Source organism: Watersipora subatra, chromosome 5 (genome assembly GCF_963576615.1).
Source record: "Watersipora subatra chromosome 5, tzWatSuba1.1, whole genome shotgun sequence".
NCBI classification, from domain to species: Eukaryota; Metazoa; Bryozoa; class Gymnolaemata; order Cheilostomatida; family Watersiporidae; genus Watersipora; species Watersipora subatra.
This window is the reverse complement of record NC_088712.1, coordinates 12,757,335-12,767,156: the sequence shown is the minus strand read 5'-3', so window position 1 is coordinate 12,767,156 and position 9,822 is coordinate 12,757,335.

The window sequence follows — 9,822 nt, the reverse complement described above, 5'->3', positions numbered from 1 at the left end:
CTTTACTAATCCAAAATTTATTATGCCCAGATTTAGTATGCATGACAAAAAAACCATATGATGAGGTGAAAAAATGTTGTGTTCCACTTGGTAAGGCATAAAATTCATATAACAGGGACATCGCGACTCAAGGGTGCATTGTATGACATTCAATATTTGGCTAGTAATATGAAACTGAGTTTATTATAGACAGCAGTAAGGTAGTTGTATCTTCAATTGTTAAAGGGTTAAAAAACTGCAACTTTCGAAATACAAAGTTATGGACGGGGAAAGAGATTCTGCTACTGATGACAAAAGTATAGAAACATCAATTGAAAAACGATATCTTATATAACCTCATGTATTGATATCAATAGTATATCATTTGATTTCAAGGCAGCAAATCTTGTCCATATATTTAGTTATTCAACAGAAGACATTATCTTGCGATATTTCTACTGTAATAGTATTGGATCATTGTTCAAAAGCAAAAAATAATTCCTGAGGATTAAAAAAATGTCTAATAAACTATTGTATGAAAGGCAAACAAAGAAAATTCTACAGGAATGCACATTTTTTACAAATTAACCAAACAGAATCACAAGCAGCTAATTTAAGGTGAGGGGATACAACAAATAATTGCAAGCTCATCAAGCTTTGTTGTGAAGCATATACTGCCTTTCTATTGAAGCGACATCAGCTTCATTGAATCCATCATTCCAACATGGGTACATCTCTCTTTACTTATATAGAGTAGCCTTTAGTTGATAATAAGACAGAGAAGGCAGCAGTTCAGACGGCTGAAGCAACAGCTATGGTTGTAGCTGAAAGACTGCTATGTTCTTAGTAAAGCAGTTAGCTACAATTAATCTGTCTCCAGAGATATCAATGTCAAATACCTTGTCATTATGAATAGCGCTGTCGGCCAGCTCTGAGACTACCTCCCCTACAATATAATAAGTATCACCAACAGTCACATCATATTCGTGATTTCAACTCTTTTAAACCATCAGAAACCTGGTCGTCCTTGTTTGTTGGTAAGCCTGGGCAATTGTCTGCAGATCCAAAATTTTTTAACTTTTGTCAAATACATCTGCATGCGCTTATAATACAATTTTATTTGGTGAAACAATAGTAAAAAATTGGGCAACCCAAAGTAAATGTCATCATACAGAAAACCACAGTATTTCACCCTTATTGGAAATAAAAATATTTGTTCGATTTTCAGAAAACTCGTAAAAATGTTTACAGTAGTGACATATCTTCCGGGCACATGTTCATCACCATTTCATGAATCAAAATATACTTGAAATCATGTTTAGTATCATAAAATTCGTCGTTTGCATTACAGTCAATTATTACCTATCAACGAGTGAGTCATATCGAGTTTTTCGCAATTTTGTTCTAATAAAATTTGATTTGTCATTATAACGAAGGAAGTAGATAAAAGTATTTGAAAACTGTTGCAAATGAATGTGGAATTTCTGGTTCCACATTTTATGCAAGAACTAATTCGATTGGTTTACGATGTTTCTTAGAAACCCCTTTTGTAAACAGAGCCATGTAAATGGCGGTATTCCAGCATTCAAAATAACAAGTTTTCATTCATTATCGTATTGTTGTTTTGTGTTAAAGAACAATTTTAAGTTTTTATTCATAGCAAGCATCAGGCTTCAAACTTATTACTCTCCATCTCTGCTCCACCTTATCGAGCAATGTTTACACTAAGCTAAGAGTACATCGCCAGCCTATTTATTACTAGAGCCAACTTCTGATGGCTTGAAAGGCTGCCCTTCAAAGGCCCAATAACCTACGATAAAAATATGCCAAGTACCAGCTGACTCAGTAATAAACATGATGCAGACCACCAGTACCCAAGATTGTGGTATATCTTTCAGCCATAAGAATGTTGGCATAGTGCCAAAACCAGCTACAAGAAAATGTCAATAGCAGAGAGAAGGTTATTTCTCAATACATATTATTTTTTAGTCTTCGGTTCAAGGCTGACTTCCAACTAAAAATACAACTGAAAAAATATTTGAAATCTGTTCAATAAGTAAGGTGAATTGGTTACAAAAATAATTCTCTTTCAAATAAAACCTTACACTCATGTTAGTTTTAATCCAAAAAATTGATGCAGGAATTATATTATCTGAGAATCTATTAAATTCTTACTGAAAATCTGTACATGTGTTAACATGGTTAGACAAAACAAATAAATTGGAACCATTTCAATTTTATTTAAATTGATTATAGAAGTATTTGGTGACCACTGCCTTCCTGTCTACCATAGAATCATGAGCAATAGTGGTGCGATCAGTGATTTGTTTAAAAAAAGAAATTTTTGTTTATAACTATTTTTGTTTTGTCTCATTGTTAAGAAAACAACCACTATTAATTTTTATCTTTCAGTGCATTAATAATACTTTGGAGGTACATCTAATTTTCTTTTTATGAGCCGCATTGTTCATAGTTTTGTGTACAAGTAAAAGCCTGATGATAACACAGAATATCATACCAATAAATGGTTTGATATACAAAAGATCAGTGATAGTCTACTCAGTGTGCAGACAAATCCAAAATAATTGGCTATTGATTAAAAAAGTGGTGAAAATCAAATTTGTGGTTAATAAAAATCATAAACTAATATTAAATTTATAGCAAGTAGAATATCAGAGCTCTCCCTTGATATCTATATTGTTTAATTTTACTATGATATGTAGTGTTGGTAGCATTGTATTGGTTTACATCCACACCATGTATCTACTAGTATGTCTATCAATTACTAGATTGTACAGCACATTTGTCAGCACAACTGCTCACACATATTATGTATATCATTTATAAGTAAACTAACCAGTTGAGCTATCCATAATTCTCACGGTGCTGCTGGCGGATGCTGCCACTAGGACATGTCTTTCTTCGTAGCTTGCTACTCCGAGTGGACGATGAACATCTTTACAAGTCCAAAGCAGCTGACCTTGAGAGATGTCTATCAAGAAGACTTGAGATGAGAGGTAGTCAGACACAACAACCTTGTCTGTTCCTGAAACACATAGTGAGACCCAATGTGGGCTCAGCTGAGGACAAAAGATCTCGGTGTTTGTTCCCTGTGAGTGAGTAGATGATGAGAAGCTTGTTCTCTCTGTCTGGAGCAACTATTTTATCACAAGTGATGGCTAGTCCTGTGCAGTCCTTGCAAATATCATTATGGCTCCAGGAAGTCACTTGCTTTCCCTGCTGATCATGTACATAGATGGTCCAAAGATCGCCACACACTGCTGTATATAGTCTGTCCTTGTAGACCTCCGTTGCTCTAGGGTAGTTGTTGAATGTGATGAATGAGCCTTTTACTTGGTAGTTGTTGTCTATAGTAGCTACTGCTTTATTAGACATTCCAATTACTATTTGAGAGTTCCAGACTCTTGTTGATAAAGGAGCTGATGGCAAAGAGACTGTATGAAGGAGTTTGAGGGACTTTGGAGGAGGTTTGGAAGGTCGAAGCTTTAGCTGTTCATCAATTAGAAATCCGTCAGTGGAGACAACTTCTAGCATTATCTCACAGCTTCCACATGTAAATAAATAGCGAAATTTACATACCTCAAGTTTTTCATCACCATGGCAGGTGATCATAGCCTAGTAATTAAGTATGTTCATGGCTGTGCTATATTTAGGAGTGTAGCTAGACACAACCAGAAAGATTTTTACTGTAAGATGGTCTCGTATGCATCGATGCATGGAGCAAAAATTATTGTAGTTTTCTTTAGGATATGTATACGAATAATCTTGTATTAAAAACGTGTTTTTAAAGTTCATTGCTGGCCTACAATTTGAAAATTTGTTTTTAACAAAGGTGTGTCAAGTGCACAGTAGACAAAGTGTAGCTTAATTAAAAAAAAATTGCATCACCTTTGCATGTGAAAATAGGCTAGTATATGAGTATAGTGATGGCTGCGCTATATTTAAGAGTGTAGCAAAACCCAACAGGAAATATTTTACTTTATGGTAGTTTTATAAAAATGTAATCATTTACCGATTATTTTGCAGGGAAATGGAAAAAGAAGTTTGTGTTGTGCATTTGGGGGTTTTAATACTCCAGCTAAAGACCGTAAACTCTATTTTCACATATTTACATCAAAATAAAACAAACAGAACAAGTAGAGATACACTGTTGAACATAAGGACTGGATGTCCTCCAAGCAATCTTTGCTCCGCAGTGATCATTTCACTTTAGAAGCTTATCGTGAACATCCTGGTATGAATATGGTTGCCATGCTGAAGCCAACTGCTGTACCCAGTATATTTGACTCTTTGCCAAACTATACTTACAACCGACTCCACCAAAGCATTGACGACTGCTAAGCTGACCAACATGAACTATATCAGCTATACCAGACCAAGATGAGCCAGCCATAGAACTTTCACGTTGCTATAAAAAAACAACAGTCACCAAGCAATCTGAAGAGCTCACTTCACGAGGTTGATCAATGATCTCACCAAATATACGTTTACCGAATCTTTTTTTAAAGGTTAACATACTTATCCACAAGCTTCAAAGGATTCAAAACAGTACATATATTCAAAAAAGTTGCCAGCCTTACTGCAAAATAAAAATAAAATTCAAAGCTTCAAGTTTGATACAATAGATGGTTGCCTGCGAGAGCTAATAGAAAATGAAGCCAAAAAAACAAAAAATATGTCTGTGATCAAAAATTGAAAAGATTTGCGATCACCCTGTACTACTATTTCCAAAAGGCATACGCTTATATTACAACATTGTTCAACATTTTTAATGTACAAATTCTAGAACGATGGCTCCAGTCTCTTCTGGCATTTTAAAAGATGTCATTGAAATCACCAATAAAAATAAATGTGCAGTCGATGTATACAGTTTTGTGATGGGCCCTGATGCCAAACATGGAATCAGGATTATAAATATAACTTATGATTGCATGTAAGCAAACATGGACACTCTGAAAAAAGTCAAGATCACAAATACCAGAAAAGCCAAACTTTCCACGCCCGATGATTGACCACAAAGTGTGTGTTACGTTGGAACAGGTACACATGTTAGAGTTAGAGAAGAATGCGCTGAGCACTTTTCAGGTATTTAAATTCTCAGAAGGCAATGTAGACTGTATATATCAACATTGGGAACATTAAAAAACATTTGGAAGACATTGGGCTAAGAATTGCTAACAAGCTGAAAAAAATGCCACATGAACTGGAAAAAATATGACAATAAAAAACAAGCTCGCCGCTGAAATCCTTTCTTCTTTTGTAGCAGATACCATTAAATATTTTTCTAAAACATATGCAGTGTACAGAGATGCCACCGCCACCATCATATTCATAAGGAATGATGGTAATTTGCGATACGGCTACTCAAATGACATGTTAGTTTTTTATGTGGTGAAAAATGTAGTGATGCTGTTTACTAATAAAATTTCATAGTGTAGTATTAGTAAGTCTGTTGAAGTGGCTTAATTTTGCTTTCGCTGAAAAGCAATTAAAATATGTCAGGATTTGATGGTTTATGCACCAAAATATTATTTTAAATAATAAACGGCATATAGTTGTTTCTAAATTGTTTATTATAATTAGATAAAATCTTTGGCATTCTGAACTGCCACATCCCTTATGGAAAGAAATATAAATGTCCACTCACACAAACAGAAGCAAACTATTAATATTTTAGCAACAAAATTGTTGTCATCATCTACTACATAAAACAGCTGAACTTGCAGGAGGGCCGCTCCGTCTACACTAGTCGGCGTAAAACCTGTTTAATTGGATTCAAAACTGCAGCTGCATCGGACCTTAAAATTGGGAGTTACATCTTTCAAATATTTTGCAAAACCAAGTTTGTACTTTTGTACAAGATTGAACCAGATGATATAGATATACCGTTTTTAAAGATTTGGGTCAAGGATGGTTTCAACAATAGTCCAGACTTCCGTAGCTTCAAACTTGCACTGAATGCTCTACCCGTGAAAACAGATATAAACCTAGCTCTTGCAACTGACTGCTGTGATTTTGATGGCTCAGAGGATTCACGCTCCTCACTTCTCTCAATGTAATCAAAAAAAGTCATGTAGAAAGCGATAAGAACTTCCATGGTGATTTGAAAACAAGCAAACAGAATATTTCTCGGACATAGCGCAGTACATCAGTAGGTAAATATTACCAATTCCTCAACATTGCCTACAAAACAGGAGATCTGGCAAACATTGCAGCCTTGCTGCATATGCCAAACTACCTGGCTGCTCATATTGTGGTATGTGATTTGGGTATGTACATGTACTTTGGTAGGAGCTATTTTCACGTATGGTTTATGTATAAAGAAATTACAAAGAAAGCTGAGATTGTACAGATCAATCAGATGTAATTAAATTTACAATACAGCTCATACTTAAATTATTTATCATAATAATATTAGCATTCGATATTTATTTAGCAGGCCATGTGGTACGGAGCTTAAAATTCAACTGCAATGACTGCACCAGCTTTATTACTTCAGATTTCTGCACCATGGATGATGTGACACTAGCCAGCGTAAAAGATAGAGGTGGTCTGTTTACACCTCATCCTGTCATCAGAAAGAAATGTCTAGGCTCAGAACAGATCATATGACAGTGTGTCAACTTACATGAAATCACTGCAGACATACACAAGTTGGTGGTCACTAAGACTCTTTTTTTTGGCGTTACCAAGAAATTTTCCTCATGCATTTTTACAATCAGTCCACAGCACAGCATTATTTAGAACTATCACCTTCAGCTAAGTCAGGATTACAATTTGCTAGGAGGCTACAGAGGTAGCTGTTACAAAAATATTATTTAATCAAGGCTAAGCTGACTGGTCGTCTTAAGTCATGACTAACCTTTCACACGATGTATAGAAAAGTCTATAATGTTTCGCTCCTTTCTTATGATTTTTTCGATGTTGTTTGCATAACACTCAAGGCCCAAAATTTATATTTATATCAGATTGACATTGATGTACCATTTACTAGTGTGTATGCATTTGAAATAAGTTTGAATGTTTATCTACCTGAGATGTTAGCCCATAGCATAGGGCAACATTGGTAATTGTGCTTTATTTTTGGAGTTGACCAACATGCATTTTTACTCACACGTTCCATATGAATTCTTCCACATTATTTTCGCAAGTTTCCTGGGTAAAAGATTCTTATTATACAGGCTTTGTATCTAAAATTTGAATAATATATATTTGGCGCTTTATAAGTTATGTCTAATTCTACGTAGCAATAGAGATTTATCTTAATTTTTTCAATGTAAACTGTGATGACTCACTTTACAGACTAACCTAAAGTGAACAAAGCGATGACGTTTGCGTCCCAAACAATGTAGCAATTTACATAAGACACCAAGTTTTTGCATCACCTAGTCTAGTATTATTAGTTAATAAGTTTATGATGGCAGGGCCAACACTGCCCACACCATAAGTATGACACTGGTTTGAACCATGCAGTAGTGGGGGTTGCTGATGTGAGGAATCTGAGGCTATCTTAAACCACATTTTATGAAAAGTTTAGTAAAATCCTTAGCAATGGTTGGTTGATCATTGAGTCAGTTTTTGAGCAGAATGAATCTTTTTAATGAGCAATATTTAAAGAAGCCAGAAAATAACTATTTGCAATCAAGAAGCTGTAGATCAGCTCAGGTGCTAGAGAATCATGTTGCTTAGATAAATAGACTGACCTCGAGTCTGTATTACACTGTCATTTATCGTCTCACTACCCTTTACTTTGAGCAAGTGTAACCTATATCATAGCAAATATTAACAATAAAATACCAGTTTTTTATAATTTCTGTTCTAAAAGTTTATTGAGAACAAACACAAACTTGTTGCTGTAATCCACCATACTGTGTCTTATAACAGCTTTATCTTATATATGAGTTATTATCTGATAAAATCAGGCAGCATATAAATATAATTCCTTTAGTTAATAGGAGTTTGATCCCTCTTTAGGGTATGATCAATCGTAGCTTTACAAGTTTTTAATAGTACACAACAAAAACTGTCAACATAAACCTGGAAAGATATGTAGACACAATTGTTATTACCTTGTCAAGTTTTGCCAAATATTAATAACACTTGGCCATCAATTTCCATCATTATATAAAGTGCAAATGATAGTTACGCTCAAGTGACATTACTGCATAAAATTAAGATGATAACAACACAGAAAAAACATCAGTAAATGTGCTGAAGAATACATGTATATCAACGATCAAGTTACCTCCTTAAATGCCAATGTGATCATACCAGTGTTTATTTATTTTTTATTGGTTAGTCTAATTGTATTGATGGTTACACTTTATTTTAATGGCTAATGTTATATCATATTAGTGTTTATTTCTTTGTCAGACTCATAGAGAAACATATGTTCTGAATTATACTCACTATGTACATTACTGTTTATAAACAGGGGTATTCAATTCTAATAAATGTTTTCTCCTATATTTACTGCATTGTACAATGAACAGTAATTTTTCACTTTTGCTGATTATTTAAAACAGGTCTCTACCATGAATGCAAATTCATAGAAAAGAAAGTGACCAAATCATGGCTAATAAAGTCTCATTAATATTATTCATGAGCAGTGTACCGGTTGTTTGGTTTGTTAGATAAATCTGAGTGATCATATTTTGTGATGTTACACTTCACAAAGCTTAAAAAATGAGAAATCGCTGTGACAGCTATAAAAATGACTCTGTCCCAACTACAAAAAGATTTATACACTTTTGCAGGTTTTATTTTTCATTTTTGTAAACCTTTGATTAAAAAAATAATATTTTGTATGCTGCAAAAATTGAAGCCATTGTACCCTGCACAGCGATGTAGCAAAGGACTCCTGCAAAAAAAAGGAGTTTCTTGCGACCATTGTTACTTAATATGCTTTGGAGTCTTTTGCATGCAGATCATTTTACATTTGGAAGATAAAACTTAAAGGAAGACTTGCAACAAAATTTGCATTACAGTTATTTGGTATCAAAATGTTCACCATGTCTTACTTTGCTGCATGTTTGGTTCAAAATATGTGGAAATACACGGAAATATGCTTGCTATTCAAAATCACTCTGTTACCATTCACGGTATATTCTTGTCAAAGGACTGATCAGTTAAGTGTTTTTCTTTGGTTCTGGTGAGAAAATAACTATCAGTCGATTTTGATAGTTGCTTAGGAAGCTGTCGCTTAGTAACAACAAACAAAGCATGTTAACGCTACTAAATCTTAAATATTACCGGCAAGATATTAGAGAATGATTTAGTATATTGAACAATTATCTGAGAAGCATCGCTTTGTGCTAAAAGCCTTATAAATATGAAATCGAGACCGTTATGTTTTGTCTGGATTATAAATTGAGAATGAATGATACTTGGAATATGTGTGTATACATTTATTCCGTTGATCATAAAACTGCAAAGGAAATGTACACAATGAGTGGGAAAATATGAATCCAAGCTATTAAAACCTCAATAACAAACAGGTAATTGCAGCGATCATGAAAACGCCGTAGGTTGGAATCCCTCACTGAAATGGCTCAAATGTGCTGAAGTTGAACACGATGTGCTTCTGTTTACATTTTCATGCAACCTCATTTGTCGAAATATTTTCACAAATAAACTTTATGCATTCAATAAAACGATGCCTACTGTCTTTACGCGTCTTATTTATCATCATTGTCGTGCGGTCACTCCGACCACAGATATCTCAAAACCTTGCTTAGAAATAAGTTTAATTTTTAAATCTTAGCTCAAGGAGGTGCATATCATCCTATGATAAATATAACAAGCCTGTTGGTCACATGTGAT